The sequence below is a fragment of the Centruroides vittatus genome, unplaced genomic scaffold, assembly GCF_030686945.1.
Source record: "Centruroides vittatus isolate TY-2023 unplaced genomic scaffold, ASM3068694v2 contig_393, whole genome shotgun sequence".
Lineage (NCBI taxonomy): Eukaryota > Metazoa > Arthropoda > Arachnida > Scorpiones > Buthidae > Centruroides > Centruroides vittatus.
Window position 1 is genome coordinate 1,295,499 of NW_027122209.1, and position 19,034 is coordinate 1,314,532.

The 19,034-nt window shown below is 28.6% G+C and overlaps 1 protein-coding gene across 12 annotated transcripts in view; it reads right to left on the minus strand.

Moving 5' to 3' along the window:
* Positions 1-17,034, minus strand: part of LOC136976074 (MAP/microtubule affinity-regulating kinase 3) — a 132,418-nt gene extending 115,384 nt beyond the window's left edge. For all 12 annotated transcript variants that reach the window (XM_067271271.1, XM_067271279.1, XM_067271276.1 and 9 more), the window contains exon 1: positions 16,608-17,034. The gene's annotated coding sequence lies outside the window, so the exon portion shown is untranslated. The remainder of the gene's footprint in view (positions 1-16,607) is intronic.
* Positions 17,035-19,034: the final 2,000 nt, after the last annotated feature.

Consider the following 19,034-nt stretch of genomic DNA (forward strand, 5'->3'; position numbering starts at 1 on the left):
AACTGGGTAACTTATATATACATTTGATATTATGGTGTTATAAATAAATGTCTATAAAAGAATCCAGCAAAGTAAGAATACAATATTCATAAAAACCAACAATTACCATACATTTTTAGTATTCAACAACAATGACAATGCAAAACATCCATAAAAACTGATTTCAAATTTTTCAATTAAATTTTTATGGATGTTTTGCATTGTCATTGCATTCTGAAAAATTTTGTGTTGATTGAATCAAAAAAATCAATAATAAAATAACTTGCATTTTATGCCAACTCTTGTATATATAGTAATAACACTTAAGTGTTGCAATGTTACCAAAATAAACTTTAAAAATGAGAATGTTCACTAGTACTTTCAGTAGCATAAAGTTACTGTCGTCAGGCGAAATCAAACACAAGAGCTATCGAACTTTAAGCTTTTGAACAATTTTAAATTTATAAGCAGCATGTGGATGAAATATAAAAGAAATTTGAATTAGAACAACATTCTAAAAATTATAAAATGGCAATTACAAGTGACGTAATTTACCCAAGGTTACATAGCGAGCAATAGCTAAAGCAAAAATGATTACGCAAAAAGGAACTAAAATTGTAGGTTGAATTGCTTGAATAATTTTACCCATAATTGTGGGATTTCAAGGGTTGAGGTATTGCACGGTGTTATTGCTGTTATGTAGAGGTTCTCCCAAATAAACAATTCTTTCCAATTGTTGCACCATTTGAGTAGTTTTGTTTGGGCCCAGAATGGTTGATAATTTTGGTCAAGCACGTTTTTGCTAATTCCGTTGATGGTATATTGTTTCTGATGTCCTCCTGATGTTCTATAATACGGGAATTTAACATTCTGGCCATGGCCCCTATGTAGCTAGTTTCATCACCTGACAGAGCATGCTGTAGTGGAATTTGATAGATCCCGTATTTTTCGTTCAATTGAAATATATCTCTGTCATTGCATAATAATCTTCTTAGGATTGGTTGTGGGGTTATCAGTAAAATGAAACCATTCTTTCCGAAACAATGTACTATTTTTAGAGATATGGCCTAAAAACATATTGGAGGGTGAGCTATTTTTAGATTCTCTTTATTACTAAGAAACGATTGCAGAAATAGCTTATTTTTGACACAATTTTGAAGAAAATGAAATTTAGACAGAGAATATCCAGCTTTTTGCATTGCTCTGTTAATTATTAGTAATTCTTCATCTACTAGTGCTTCTAAACGGCATCTCAACACCGGAAAATAATAATGGTTCAAAAACGTTTGTATACACCTAGTTTTTGAGTTACGAGTTTAATGAAGAGGGATTACACACCGGTAATAGGTTAAGAGGTAGTTACTACTAGTGCTTAAGTGGAAGGGAGAAGGAATGCCCTCCATATAAGAGAAGATATGGCAGAGTTGACAAAATTTAAGGGTTGGAAGGCTGTAGTGGAGATAATTTATGGTGCATTGTTCTTTCTATGATGGACAGAAAATAGGAGATCAGGAGATGTATGAATTTCTAAATCTGAGATTTTGGCATTTTGTTCTTCCTCTACAGTGAATTTGATTGAAGGATAAACAGAGGCCAACAATTGAATAAATTGCTCTAAGTCTTCTTTTGAGCCATCCATGTAAGTAGCACGTCATTAACATACCATAAATACAAAATTGGATAAAGGATGGCCAAGGGGGCAGTGAAAATACGATGTTCTATGTTCCTCATAATAAGTTCCTCACTATCACATATGTTGGCAGAACTTATTATGAGGAACATAGAACATCATATATACATCTGCCATTGTAATTTTTCTCCAAACTACTGAAGACACATATATGAAGCTCTTTTAGTCTGCTTCCATTCATTTCTATGGCTCATTCTATGCTTTAATCCAGTGGTTCCCAAAGTGGGTGCTACTGCGCCCCCTGTGGGTAGTGAGTAAATCTAGGGGGCAAAAACAAGCAAGTGGGCAGCAGGAGCACTGGAGGCAGGGTTCTGAACAGTGACCATAAGCAAAGGTCACTGACAACCTTTCCCTTTTAAAACAAGAAGAAACATTGCATTTAATGATTTCCAAATGTGGAGAACAATATACGATAAGGACATAAAGTGTGAATTTCATATAAAAGTTTTTCTAAGAATATTTTCAAGCCTTTCTCAACAACAGAAAATGGGTGAGGGGGCATTGAGTATAACTAAGGAACCAAGGGAGCAGTGACTCAAGAAAGTTTGGGAATCACTGCTTTAATCACTCTTATTAGATACTCTTCATTATTTCCTATTGGAAAAATAATTTTTCACTCAGTAAAGCTACAATTTTTTTTCTATTTCACCTACAGTGGAACCTCGGTATATGACCTTAATCAGTTCCTGATGTTTAGACTTATACCAAACCAACCTTTCCCATAAGAAGTAATGTAAAAATGATTAATCTGTTCTCATGTAAAAAAAAACCCCTCTTGATATGATATATTAATGGGGTTATAAAATAATTGAAACACTGAACACATTAATAAAAAAATAAATTTTATTATAGATTTTTAAAGTTATTATAGTAATAATTGCAAATAATTGCTTCTGATAAGCTGTGCCAGCACACTATTTTTCAGTTATCCAAAGCAAAAGCAATTTCTCAACATGATCTAATGTCTCTGATCTCTGTTTAGAAATTGATTTAACCCCATTTGCAACATTAGCAGATTTAATAATGTCTTTATTTTTCACTATTGTCGATATCGTCATTCTCGGAGTATGATATGCAACAGTTAAATCTCGAACACGCATGCCACTTTCATATTTCTCAACAATCTCTTTTTTCAGTTCCATTGTGATTCTAGTCATTTTTTTAGTTTTCTGTTGCTTTTCATTTGTCTTTTTACAATTCATGATTAATAAAAATAATAAAGTTTTACTTACAAATTAAAATCAGAAGAAATTTAACAAAGTTATAGACCGTGGCACCGCGAATGTCTAGTCTGGTCTAGTACACCGATAGTGCTACTCGTTCATAGATGGTGCATATAATTGAATTAAGTCGTATACCGAGCAACATTTGTTTCGTCCAAACAGGACTATTCTAAAGCAGACATATCAGACATATACCGAGGTACCACCATATTTTATAACTTCTTTTTATAATAAACTGTTCAGAACAATGAGAGAAAGAAGGAAAAATTTATAATGTCCAAGTCAATAATGCCTTGTTTTCATTTATGGCTGTGGAGTCAGAAGCCTAATAAATTAAAAGTATACAGTCAAACCTGTTTTTATGTGATGGATAGGGACCGCATAAAAAAAAACGCATTAAAAAAAAATCGCACGAAACTTCACGAGTGGCTATAAAAAATAGTTTTCGCAACACAATTAAAAAAATATTTTTTTTTATGAGGTCAATAGGGACCGCACAAAAAAAGTCTCACATAGAAAATAACTCAAAACCATACAAAATAGAATTTATTGACAACAGATGTCAGCACTTGACTGCATCGTCTCATAGATCGTCTGTTTTACATATTTTTGTCCAGGTGATGTTTTGTTGACTTAAAAAATAAATTATTTCATTTTTCGTGTATTCATGCAATAATATTACTATAATAAGTTTATTTAGCTATAATAAGTCAACGTGAGACATGACAAATTGCACGAGACTAGTCGCCAACTATACCTCACAAATAAAAAATCGCACAAAAAAAGACCGCATAAAAACAGGTTTGACTGTACATAATATATGTTAAAGTTTCTTATTTCACAGATAATATGATATATATAACTAATTTTTTCAGGTTATATTTTATATTCAAATAATATAACCTCAAAAAGGAAAAAAACTGGTAGAGAAAGGCATTCCTAATTTTCCTTTCAAGTTTCTTTCTGTTATGTCCTATTACTTTACATTTTATAATTAATAATTTATAATAATATAAAACCCATCATCTGTGTGTGTGTGTAAATTCCTTATAACTCCTCAATTTTTGTCCAATCCAGATGAAATTTTGGTTATATTCGTTTTATGTTCTGACAGAAAGCATAGGCTACTTATTTTGCAGAAATATTAGCTATAGATTGAACATTTTATCAATTTTAGATTGCTGATCACACTTAGATTGCTGTGACATCAGTGACCTCATTTAGTTAATGCTTGACGACAGAATTTCCCTTAAATTGCATTTTTTAAATATTTTGGAAAATAGCATATTTTGAACTTACTTCATTACATTTCAAATTTAAACTTAAAAAAAAAAAAAAGCAACATAGTCACTTCTATAATAAATATTTTTAAAGATCTTTCTATGGTGACAATGTGACATTCTATAAGTAACAATCTAATGAGCCACGATGGCATAGCTGTAGCCTTTAGACTCACTTATACAGATTATAGTTCAAAAAAATAGTCAAATAAGTTGTGTTGAGTGATAAAATGCCTTTATATGTTGTATGCATTCACTCAGTGTAAAAAGTATATAATTAGTATAGTTATTATTTATATCATATATTGATATATAAATATAAAGAAAGGAGTTAGAGTCAAAGGTACCATAAACTGAGGAGTCAAAGTTGAAGTCAAAGCCACAGTACTTATGTACAAACTCTAAAGCCCTGTTTTCAATGCCATTGTAAAGTGTACACTGATATGGGTCACGTAAAGGTTTCATTTCAGTTCTCACAATTTTTTAAACTTACAGGTTACACACACAAAAAACATAATTTCAATAATCTTCAATATATATATATTCTTTATATTATTATATATATAAATATAAAGCAAACTAACACAAAATGGTATAAAACTTATAATGCACTTTTAAATGATATATTAAAAACATTAATACATTATTCAGAATGATTAGTGATGGGATGATTATCAAGTTAGCTAATAAACAAGAAATGCTTAATCAGGACTGTGTAATAATCTAATCGTTGTCAGGTATTTTTAAAAATACCTTATAAAATTTCAATTTTTTTTTTAAATTTAATTTTAGTTTTCATACAGCCTGCTTTTAGTTTTAACCTTATAATAATACTTTTTAATAATAATTTTGTTTAGTATCTGTCAATTAAATATATAAATATTTTATTATTTCCTTACAATTGAAAGTTGCATGAAAATATTTATAAATAAATTACTGTATTTACTCGCATATAAGACAAGGTTTTTATTCATTTTTCATTGCTTCAAAACCCTAGGTCGTCCTATATGCGCAAGCAAGGGATTCTTTGCCTTTTTGCAATAATTTTTGTGAACAGTGTTCACATTTTTTACCAGATGCTCACCCTCTGGTGTTTAAAAACAAAAATATTTTATCTGGGTTGTTTGAATCATTCTTCTGTATTGTCAGGAGTAAAGATGAATAGCAATAGGAAAAGCAAAGCTTTTGAATTGAATTTCAAATTGAAATTCCAAAATCACACAGGAGCCCGATATAATCTATTCCCATGTGAAAATAGATGATTACTTGGAAATCAGAATTCAGAGAAACTTGTAAGTGTAATTGACGGAGAATTAATCTGAGTGTTAAGAATTGGCAAAAAAGGTTCCTGATGGTCTAGCTTTACATGAACAAATTATGTTTTCGATTTTACAAGATTTTTCCTTAAAGATTAAAATGTCAGTAATTTTTGTGGGACAATGTGTGCATTTATGTGCATTTGATATTTTATTTGTGATTAAAGAAATAAAATTAGAATTGTATTAATAAATCTAATTTTCTTTATTTTGATCTTTAAAGTCACAACTCGTCTATATGCAAGGTTGCCTTATATGCGAGTAAATATAGTATGTAAATTATCCTTGATCAAGTTAGGTTACTACTTAAATTTTAGAAGTCAGAGATTTGATTCATACACAAAGTAAAAAAAGACTTTACTTCTTTTGTTGTGTTTTTCCTGCATCATTAGGCAGTAAGAAACACCACAATCCCTATTGGTTTATTCAGTATACCGAATAAACTAAATATTCTGAAAACTGAACAGATAAGTAAGAAATTAGCATGTTTTTATATTCACATAATGGAAATCAGGGCTCTTGCTTATTATCCTGTCCACATAGCATCTTGCATATCAAGTAAGCAGGCCTGCTGGAATGCAAACATGACAACAAAGGAGAAACAAATAATCACAGCCTAATTTACATCAATTGAAACCACTTGAGTTAACAAGTATCAATAAAAAATACAAACATTGATTTCTCAAAGGATAAAAAGTTGTGAAAGCTTAAAAAAATTTTCTAAAATTTGCAATAATTATTAAATCCCTTGATCAGAATCAAAGCTGCAACATCACAACAAAGGTAATCATTTTCATTGTTTAATTAATGTGATATACTATAAACATACTAATTAGACAATACAGATGAATAAAAAGCAATCGAAATGAAAACTATAAATTCTATTTTCAAACGCTCATAACTCTTTCTCAAACTCTTTGAGAAAATCAGTGCATTTATTGATTCAAGAGAAAAATTCACATAAAAAGGAGTTAAAGAACATTTTAAAAAATGTTTTAATATCCCATTTTAAACATTTTAATATCCTGTTTTAAAACGTTTTAAAATCAGTGTGTTTATATTTGATTGATATTCATTAGCTCATGCACATTCAATTGATGTAAATTATGCCATCTGTGATTATGCATTTGTTTCACCATTACTTGCTATGTAAAAAAAAGAAGTGTATAATTGGATATGTAATTGACTTAAAATTGATGCAACTTGAATATAAACGACAACTATGCCATCAGCAATACTGGATTCTTAAATTAAAAATGCTTGGGTACTATGCATTCTCTCTTCCTCTACTCCCTCAATGTCTCTGTTGTTGTCTCCTATTCTCAGATGATCAATATAACCTAACCTACTTGTAATATCTAGGGTCACCAACTACGCAGTTCGATGGGTTTAGTCTAGTATCCAATGGAAAGATCAAACCAAACACCAGACAATTTCATTCAAATAATATACTGTGATAATTTACTAATTTGTTGGTAGTTCCAGAAGTGGAACTGTCTCAAGAGTTTATATGGAACTGTTTCTAATAGTTCTGAGTCCAAAGCAGTTCCAGTTGGAACTACTCACCTCTAAATCTGGAACGTTTGAAATTATTGATAGAATTGTTGGAAGTAGAAGGTGCCACTGCATATTTGTCCTTTATTGAATACATATTCAAATTTTGAAAAAATTTGGTGAGATTTGATTTCATTATTCTAGTTTTATTAAATTATGGATCATTTTATTTATCAAGCTGTCTGTTAGTGATAAAACAACTATTATATGTAATGAAAAACTAGAGGATTTTCATATGACTTGTTTTGCCCATATTATACAAAACTGAACTTATTATCCAATGTTACCAGCAAATTATACTGAAAATCCTGCAATTATTTTTCCTGTCAAATCCAATATCAATCATAAACAAATTCTGCAGAGCAATGACAATTGGATTTGCTCTTATTACAACACAAAACATATTTGTATATTTGATTCTATAAATTATGGTAAAATATCTATGAAAGTCAAAATATTCTTACAGAGATTCTATCCTCATTTATACTGACTTAGCTGAACTTTCCAAGAGTACAACAACAACCAAATAGTCAACTGCAATGTATATGGAATTACTTTTGCTATCTCCTTCATATTTGGTGTCAAATCTGGTACAATTTGGCATGATCATAGATAAATGTATTCTCATTTGTTGAAAATATTTTAATTCACCTAAATTATTTAAAGCACTAAAGCATTTTCCACAGATACCATTGAAAGGTGTTGTTGGAAAAATTAAACCTTTGCCACTTGCTCCAAATAATAATTTGAAATATATTGAAAGGATTATTTTCAAATTTATCTTTCCATTTATTTCTCAACTGTAGAGAATCTATATGCAATGTTTTTCATCTTATGGCCTTCTACAGATAAATACATTGTAGACAAGTGAACTAATGTAACTGTTTAAAAAACATACAAAGTGAAAAAACAAGTGGTATCTCCAAAAACATACCTGTAAAGTATACAGGTACAGAAACTGCCATCAAGGATGCATAGATCAATCATTTTCAAATTATTACCATTTTATCTTAGATATACATGAAATACAATAAAGTATGAAACCTTTATTCAAAGACTATGTTTTACATTCATAATTATTTCGCTACAGAAAGTCAAGTAATAATTCCAACATAAAAAAAGCTATAGTGGTGGTGTCAAGAATTTTTATTACAAATAGTTTGTTTCAATGCCAATGTCATTTTTAATAAAACAATTTTTGGTTTTCAAATACACAACTTGGCAGTGATTCATTACAGATCACAATTTCTTTCACTGTTGCTTTAAAGTGTATATAACATAATAATAATTCCTTCAAACTGTTTATAATGAAATAAACTTTGGAATAATTAGTAATGAAATAAATCTGTAATGCACCACCAAGTGCCAGTTTGAAAACCAAAACATTGTTTCATTAAAAATGGCATTCACACCAATACCAAAACTGTATGTGATGAAAATTCTTGACACTACTATTACAACTTTTGGTGTCAGAATGATTACTTGACATCCCTGATATCATGACTATCCTTAACAAAATAATTATGAATGTAAAACATAGTCTTTCAATGAAGGTTTCATATCGTATTGTGTTTCAAGTACATCTAAGATAAAACATTAACAAGTAAAATGGCAAGGCCGTATTTGGAACAAGACTATGTCTCGGAGACTCACTACTAAGCGGGATCACTTTGATGCTCACAGTGGGTCTCGTTCTTATTCTCCAATAATCTTTAGTATCGCTGGTTTTGAGCACGATCATTCAAACTTTGCCGGCCACAGCCACAACCACGAGGTCATCCACAATGCATTTTCAGTGAAATTAACCTATCCAATGTTGAAATTTCTCTCTGTTGCATGACGCCCCAGGTTGAATTTTTGTCAACACGAAAATTTCCTGTTTTTGAAAAAAATAATGGTGGCTATTGGCTGTTGTATCGTTCGCAATTATTTTTTTATTTTGCACAAACAAAATATATATATATATATCTCCAGTCAATTGGTCAAGGTTAGCACGTGGCGACCAGAAATATGTTGGGGAATAACACAAAACAGCTAAATGGGTTTTTTCAAAGATTCGTTTGTCAAAATTCAATTTAGCAATATTCGCTTTTCGAACTTCCCAACACACCTGTCAAAATTCAATTTCACAATATTTGTATTTCCAACTTACTAACAAGCAATGCATGCACAAATCTTGCACTACTGCCTGTTTGTAGAGAGTGTCTCCATTTTGTATTTTATTTTGTCTTGGTTCTTGGTCCTCTACCTACAAGTCCTACTATCTGCTTTTTTTGTGCGCGCAAGATTTGGGCACCTAATACTCTGTGCCAAATTTCAACTCCTGACATGTACTCCTTCATACCTCTAAGCTGGTAAGACATCAGGCAGTACGATTTTATAAACAAGACATAGCCTTGTCAATAATTTGAAAACAATTGATCTATGCATACTTGATGACAGTTTCTATATACCTGTAAACTTTATAAGAGCCAGATATGTATTTGGTATCTTCAAAGCAATTGCTCAGCCCGGGAATTTAAAATGTCATTCATGAAGAAGTTTATCTGAACCATAGCTACAGCAATTTATAGGAATTTTTTAAAAATATTTTTGGAAATTATATTTAATAAAATACTGTATTGCACACATATCCATAATTTAAGAAATTTGCTTTATGAGGTGATTATGGCCCATTCAGCTGCAAGAAACACATTTTAAGAGGATGAACATGACATAGGAAGACAAAATTCAGCGAGAAAAGAAGTTTGGTTTCACCTAACCCATTGGGAAAAAAGGAAAAATAAAATGGATATCGTTTGTCCCAGTGTGACATAGCATAAGTGGTGTCATGTGGAATGCATGACACATCTTGTGCCATGATGTCACACTGTGGTCCTATGAAGCTTAATTGTGTGTATGGTTGCCATGAATGGCAATATATGCTACACAGCAGTTTGGCATACTGTTTATAATGTTGTCCAGAGGTTTCTGAAGTAATGAATTCCATTCTTGAATAAATATTCTTTGGAGTTCTGTAGTAGTCCATGGTGGAGGATGATGTGTTGCAACCCTACAACCAAGGACATCCTATATGTTCTATGAGATGCCCTTGGTGAATAGGATGACCAGTCCAGATGCTTTATATTCTCAGGTATTCCTGAATCAAGTCAGACCTATAATGGCAAGCAATATTGTCCATTAAAATGAACCCAGGCTTCTCTAAACAGCTGAATATACTGCTGCAGGCTGTCATCCCTACAAATCTGGCCTGTTACAGTACACATTTGAATGCATGCAATGGCATACGAGACCCTGACACGATACCACTCCATACAAAGGATCCTCCAGTTCCAGAACAATGGTATTCAATGGTGTGGGAAGAATTTTAATGTGTCCCTGAGACCTGTTAGACATACACTTGTTAACTATTAATCTATAGACTGTAACAGAACTAGACTTTAATTAGTAAACAGTAGAGTGGCATGTTATTATGAAGTCCATGTAAGGTACTCAATACATCATGTTCTGCAAATCAGCATGTGCTGTGCAGTTAAAGGAATGCATACTGCAGGCCACTTTGCATATAGCCAATGTCCTGTAGTCATATGTAAATCATTTCCACAGACAAAATGATCTAATGATGCTGAAAGGCCTGTAAGCAATTTGCTTGTGGCATCAAGCATTTATGGCCATATATCAGTTGTGACATGGGGGTGACTTTCGCTGTATTGCCTTCAAACATCTTGGACATATTGGTACCATGGCCAAAGCCTATAGATAACGTATTGAATTCCTATGACATCTGTCTCTGAGTTTGACCAGCCTCTAATCTCCTGATAATCCTGCCACATATAATGTCATCAATATGTCTTCTTTAAGCCATAATTACTGCCTACAAATAATCTTTTGCAGTTTCAAAATGATAACAACATTTGCACATGCAATGCAATAATGAACTCTTACAATGCCAATTGTCATACTGATGGAAAATGCTTTTACACCAACTCCCTTATCAGTAAATTTACACACACCTTCCTTCAGAAGTTGCCACAAACATTTCTACTGGCATTTTGTTCCTTTTAAGCAGCAGCTAATATATGTACTTGTGAATCCCTTAAATTATAGACATAAGTGTATGTATAATAAATTTTTGTTATTTAATATATTTACTCACCACACCGGATTGTTTACAAACAGTACTCACATCAAAAACCAATAACCAGTGTGAAAACTTCTAAAAATCAAACGTTTTCGACTCCCCTTCTGGGATCTTCGTCAGGCTTATTTACTTTTCGGTTGAAACCGGATTCGGAGGTTGAATTGCTTCCTTTTTCTGCTTCCTTTCACTGTTGCAAAGAAAAAGGAAGCAATTCAACCTTCAAATCCGGTTTCAACCGAAAAATAAGCAAGCCTGACGAAGATCCCAGAAGGGGAGTCAAAAACGTTCGATTTTTAGAAGTTTTCGCACTGGTTATTGGTTTTTGATGTGAGTACTGTTTTGTTATTTAATTTGACTTAAGCATCTTTAAACACAAATTCTTGGATGTCATTTATATTATGTGAATGTCACTTAAGATAGTTCTTATTTATTCATGAGATTTAAATTCAACTGTAGCACATATCAAAAAACAGTAGTAGTAGTATCTTTCCCACATGTACATTGAAATCTAATTTAAATAGCATCATCATCAATGATGCTATTTAAATATGATTTCAATGCACATCAAATTCATGATATGACATGAGATCTTGGCACCACTAACTTCTGAATCAGTAATCCTGTCATTGCTTGGTCAGACCATCAAGTTTCTTTAACATAGAAAGTATAGTAATACATAAAAGTGTAAAAGTGTCTTTTAAATATAAAAATTTTATTGATTAGTTTCTGAAGATAGAATACTATGTTCAAAGCATTTTTTAGTTTGATAATACTGATAAAGGATAAAGCAGTTGAGTTCATTTCCTTTTTTTTTAAATTTATTATTATTATTAATAAATTATTTTCATAGTCTGTAAGTGCACTATCATAATACTGATTTTAAAGCTATTTAATTATTAGTTTTCTTATTAATTTTAAAATCAATAAAAATTCTTCGAAAATAAAATTGAATTCTTATTAATATAAGGAAGTAAGAAAGTATTATTTGATAGAAAAATGCTAAAAACATGTACTTTTTTAATTTAATAATTTAAGAAGAAATATTTCTCTTTCTAGTGTTTATCAAAATTTTATTCTATTTTTTTGTTCAGTAGAGCAATACTAACTCATCTTATTCCTTAGTGAGACAAAAAAATTAGAATCTTACAAACTCATTGCATTATATTTAATGTAATTTAATATCACAAAATTATTAACTTTTGATTAAATAATTTGAATAAATTTGAATAGCCTATTATTCAAAACAATTTTAAAAATTGCTTGATTTTATAGTAATCTATGAAATTTATATTTGTTTTGCAAAATTATCAGTAAAACATCACTGCTATTGTAAGTTTAAAATACATATTAGTTTCATTGTATGGTAAAAAATTTAGCAAATATGTATGAAACAATTTCAAGCATACAGTTTAAAATTATGCTTTATAGTCTATATCTTTAACATTCTGCATGCTTTAATGTAACTATCATATACTGTCAAAGATTTTAAATATAAAAATAAATTGCAATAAAAATCACTAAAAGAATACCTTCATTTTAAAAATATTAAAATCTTTTGAAATAGTATAAAGAAGTCATTTCAGTTTGATCTAAATAATAACAAAAGCATTCGTGATTTTTTTAATAAATTTCACACAAAATATAAAAATTTACATGAAAAACCTTATTCTACACACAAACACAATGAAAATATAATCATATAACTCAACAATAGTTTTATCACAGATGCAAAACAACCATTCTTTTTATAAAAATTTCAAATAATTATGATATTATATTACTTTCTAATCATTAAGTGAACAATTTACTGAAGTTTTTTTCCCCAATTGAAACTGTAAGAGAGGAAAACTATATAATTTACTTATTAATCATTTAATTAGTTGTTTAATTGTTGTTTTAAAAAATGTAATAAATTCATTAAACAAATCAAATATCACTAATTTTTTTCAAAGTGCTTCAAAATGTTTAGCTGTTAGTTTGATCATAAAATTTCGGATTGATTAGGCTTATATAATAAATTATATATCATATCATTAAAACAGGAAATTAAAATAATGGTGATGGAATAAAAAATAAATTTTAATATTAATTGAAATCAATTTCAACTGATAATTTAAACAATTTCAGATCATCATCTAATATAAGTATAAATTCAAGTTTTAACATAAAATAAATCCAAAATGTTTTAACTTTTTGAGTGTTCCAAATTATAATTCAAAAACTTCAAGTTTGAATTTCTTTTACATTTAATTATTTTTATTCAAATACAATGATATTTTATTATGAAATGAAGAATCTTCAAACAAATATAATATATAATGAATTCACATATAATATTTCAGAAAAATTTCTCATTCCAGGAAATTTTTTGTTGAGCTGTACAGTACATGAATGTATTTTATGCCATTTATACTGCTGTACTGTATATTTTTGAATTTTAAACTGTTAAATAAAGAAATATTCAATTTCACACAAAATTAATATGTATTAGGACCTATTAATTTTCATAAATTTTTGCAGAGTATTTACTGAGTAATTACATTATCATACTTCAAATTGTTTATTTTTTTTGTCAAAATAATTCATGTTTAAAATTAAAATATAAGTTGTAATGTAGCATAATTTCCAGCAGTTACATATGCTTATTTTACACTGTCATTGACAAATTAGATAACAATGATTTTTATTTTTAATTCATCATCCTTCCAAATAAGGTTATCAAATACTTACATTAACTTTTGAAATAAAGATGCTGAATTAATTAAACATTATTCATATTACTACTCACATACTATCATGAGTTTATATATATATAATAAGATTATAATAAAATTAATGTTTTGAAAACATCTATAATTAGCAAAATATAAATATATATTGTTGTTTTATAACTGTTATTTCTAAGTGAAAGTTATTAACAAATAGGCTATGTATTTATTTTCTGATTTGAATATTTAAAAAAAAATGTTTTATTTTGCATAGACAATTCATTAAACTGGCAATCAAATGTACTTTAGATATAAGCAGACAGCAAGAAATAATGAGATAAGTAAAATCAAAAAATGATTATTACCAGAATAAATATTCCTAGCACTTCTTATATCACATCACTCATGAAATGAATTGTTAATCAATATCCACTTTATGATTATTCTGCAAACTAACCTTAGGCCTATAACAGTAATCACTAAAATAAGTAACAAAATTAAAATTTGAATTTAAAATTTGTTTGAAAAAATTTTATTTATATTATCTCAAGAAAATCTAAGATTTATTATTTAATATTCTACAATCAAAAAGCAGCTAAAGATTCACATTATATTAAACAAATTATATTTTTAACAAAATATTTCCTTTGTTATTAAAGCACATATTCCTAAAAAGATGCATGTTAAAAACTGGCTCAAACATTATTTAATGCAACTTTTAAATTGAAATACTATCTTCAAACAACATATTACATAAATTCTGTGCAGGTTACTGAAATTTTTTTAAACATTTCCAATTTCATAGAATAGATAATATTTGAATGCAGCTGAAACTTTGTTTTTTCTGGCATTACAAAGTTACTTAGAATTTTGAAATTCAGTAGAGCACGAACAATATTCTTAAATGAACTTAACATTTTTTAATTTAATCTATAAAATTTAATATAAAGTAATGAATACTACATTATAGTCAATAAAGGGAAAAAATATGTAAACATTTCAGATTAATAAGCAATTAAAATAAAAATTTCAAATAACTTTTAATGAATCTTTCAGTAAAGTTTCAAATACTTTTCATAATTATGAAGATCATACATTAAACCTGTATTTGTTTTATTTATTAATTTTTGCACTCTAAATAACTTTTCTACAACAAGAATATAATTTTAATTTTTAAGAAATGTCATAACAGTCTATGATGTTCTTTATATATAATGAAAAATTATTTTGTTATCTGAAATAACTATATAAACAAATAATATATTAATATGAATTATTTTATAAATACTGTTTACAATATATTCCAGGGATAGGTAAGCAAGAGTTCAGTGGGAGCTGAAATATAGGTTTTGCAAAATGCACGAGAGACGCAGTTCTGTACTCTCGTGACGAATAGTATGGTAAGGCATGCGATTTTATTATATAATACAAAACAAATATTGAATTTTTTTAATAAACATATTTTCACAAAATTGTAAAAATAATAATAAAAAACAGAAATTAACACTTTCAGCAAGAGCCGCATGTGGCTCTTGGAGCCGCATTTGCCCACGTCTGATATATTCTTTAGGTATATTGTGTACTTTCATTTATAATTAATTAATTTTTCAAAAATATAGACCTATAAATTAATTTAGTGTTCATTTAACTTAAAAAAATCTTATAAAGAACATATATTTATACAGTTTTGAAAACTTCATATCAATGTAATTCTTTTTTTACGGTATTTCATAATGTAAACTTAGCATAATTTATTTAACAAGATCAAATATTCATGCATCACTTTTCATTCTTTTCAATTTAAAAATTGAATTTGCATTAATTTTCTTGTCGTAAAATATTAAAACAAGAGCTTTTCATCTTAAAAATGCATTCATTTTCTTAAATACTTGAAATCATTTTATAATTTTTGTAATACATCAACTTCAGTTATTGACTTTATATGCAAAAAATACACAAATCAGTGATATAACAAGGTCAACTGGGCATAGAATTGGTGCCTAAAATGATCTGACAATGTCAATCCTGACCTAGTTACTCTGACAACATACCACAATCAAAACTCTTTAAATTTAAACTTAATAGTTTGTGTCTGAGCTGTATAAAAGAATTTAAACATGTAGCATCACATCAAATACATCTCTACAAAAAATATATATATATATATATATATATATATATATTATATAAAGATGATGATGATTATATATATATATATAATCATCTATATAGAAAAATTATTAATATATATATATATGTGTGTGTGTTTTTTTAAATTCATGTAATAAAAGACATTAAAGGCTAATTTGGCATTTAAATTTATATTAAAAAATAAAAACAATTGTTTCTAAATATAATTAATAACATAATGGAAACCATTACTTACATAGATGAATGGAAGAATTTTTTTTGAAACTTTAACAAAAGAAATTTAAAACACTTTTCAATCGGTATGACTTACAAATTTTATTGATATAGCTCCATTTATAATCGGAAATCACAAAAGCGAAACGGAATAAGTAATTCCATCCATCAAACAAGATTCACCATTGATGGAATTTATTAACCATTAATTTTTGCCTAACGACAAAAATAATACGAACCATCGATGTTTATTAAAAGTTACATAGATTATAATGAACCGATTAAAATCAAATAAATCAATGTATAAACACGTATAAATGCAAAAATTTTGCTTTCAGAGATTGATGCTTACCTTTTAAGCCAGAGCGTCGGACTTCCCTTTAGGGTTAACTTAATTGGCTCTCATCCATAAATATACATACATGTTATAGTTTATATGTTACACGTGTCAACAATATAACACATAAATTTTCATATAATTCCACCAACGATGATTTCGAGACATAATTGTTCTAATAAATGTAAAATCCTTTTCAGACTTCTTTACTGGAAACGAGGACAAGACGTCGCGACCGGTCGACCGAAGCGCCCCCTGGATGGTTCAAAAGACGTCATAACATTGAAGATTTAAAGTAATTAAACTTATAAAAAATAAGGTTCATAACGAATATAATAACTTATATGTATCGTCCGAACATCTCTAACTCGCAAACGCTGACTTTACTTCCTTAACTCGAAAATATGGCGGACGAACTGTTCACACCTTATCGACCACGAAAAACTGGTAACTACAGATATGCGCAATAGTATTGAAGTTATCGTCCAATTCGCAAAAATATACCAAATTTTATGCAATTTATTTATATACTATAGCTTTATATTATTAGTAAACCAAAATTAGAAGATTTTATTGCGGTTTATGTAAAACATGCGAATCTATATATGTTTTCGGTTAGATCACCGATTTGCCGGTCATATTTGTGCGCAGAGGTTCACCGCTTTGGTATTTTGCTTTTTTTTCGTATGACTCATCTATGACATCACAACAGAAATCAAAAATATTTCGTTTGGGGTAATTTTTATAAATAAGTTTTATACAAGAAAATATATATTTCGTAAATTTTAAAATGAAAAGATTATTATTAATTTAGAAAAATTACTTTTTATTATAAAAAGTTTTGAATTGTGGTAATTTATATTTAAATTCCATTAATAAATAACACGAATTTTAAAAATTACTTATTAATTTTTTTAATAAAATTTTTTTCAAATTGTTAGATGAAGATGTTGGCAGATGACGCTGCTGCATGTGTACTTGGGATCGTCTGCTACTAGAACTGCATGCAATTCTTTTTTTTTTTTTTTTTTTTTTTTTTTCATTGCAATTTATAAGAAAATTCGGTATTTAAAGCGATCGTGTTTAATAATGAAGAAATTAATAATTTTAGATAAGGAAAACATAATAAATTGAGATATGAACCGATTTAAATGATTATGGCAATTGCATGCAATCTTCATATTATACGAAAAATATATTTTTATACTTCTTACCCAAAAGATATGAGATACTGATTAAATAATGTTTATCAGATGAATATATTCATGTATAAAAATGGGAAATATTTTCATTTTTATATATTTAATTATTTTGTATTTGTTTCTTAATTAGTAATCCATCTGTGAATTCTTAAAAGATAGAAGTAAACAAGTTTTTCATGCATCTTTAAGGATGTTTTGAATTTTACAGCAATTATTCCGGTGTATTGTCTGGTTTATTAACGATTAATTATAAAAATAACATCACACGATTAGTTTTTACCAGCTCTTGACTAATATTATGTAAATAATTATGTACTATTTTACTTGTGAAATAATCCCATTTAACAATACGTCATAACGGAACTTATTGTTTCCCTTACTACTGTAGACAGATGTTTCCTGAAAACTTTCTCCTTGCTTTGCTTCGGGCAGACTTATTAGAACTAAACCGGTTTCTACTAAATTCAAATAATTATCACATGCAAAGTGTTGCACAGCAGTGTCTTAAAGTTTTATAGTCGCTCAAACAGGGATGCATACAGTGCACATTAGTATTATTTTCCCTAATTTAGCTTTTTAAATCTTTTTAAAAACATAATTAGTCTCATTTTAAGGTTGTCGCAACACTACTAACAATTTATGTGTAATATATAAATGTTATTTTAATTTTTCGATCGTTTTTAGTAAGGTCAATCTAAACGATTTTTCCTCTTAGCAAATTCCTGTTTTAGGCAATTCACCTTATCATCGAACGCCCTTGAAAGAAATATTTCTTTCTATTATTTCTAACTTTATATTCACTTTCAAAATTAAACGTTAGTTAAGTTTCATTACAAAACAATTGTAAAGAACAAATTATATTACTTTTTTTAATGCTATTCAGTACAGACTTGCATTCGATATAATAAATAGTTTTAAAAGTCTTTTTCCGTATGTTCTAAATCCCAATATGAACAGAAATTTACTGTACATATTTATCTTTGAATGATTGTAGATAGACTCTGTAGACTTGCACAGAATATATGCATTCGTGTCTCTGGCTTATCAGTTGCTATATGTAGATTGATCAACAAAATTACTGAAACAATGAAACAGTTTCTTACGCCATTTTTAAAATATGAATAGATTTTTTTTTCTTTTTTTGCGAAACTTTCATTTCAAACGATTTAAATATACTTAAATACAAAATTGGAGGACTTTCGACTCGATGAAGTAGAACATCTTACAAATCTTTAATTTT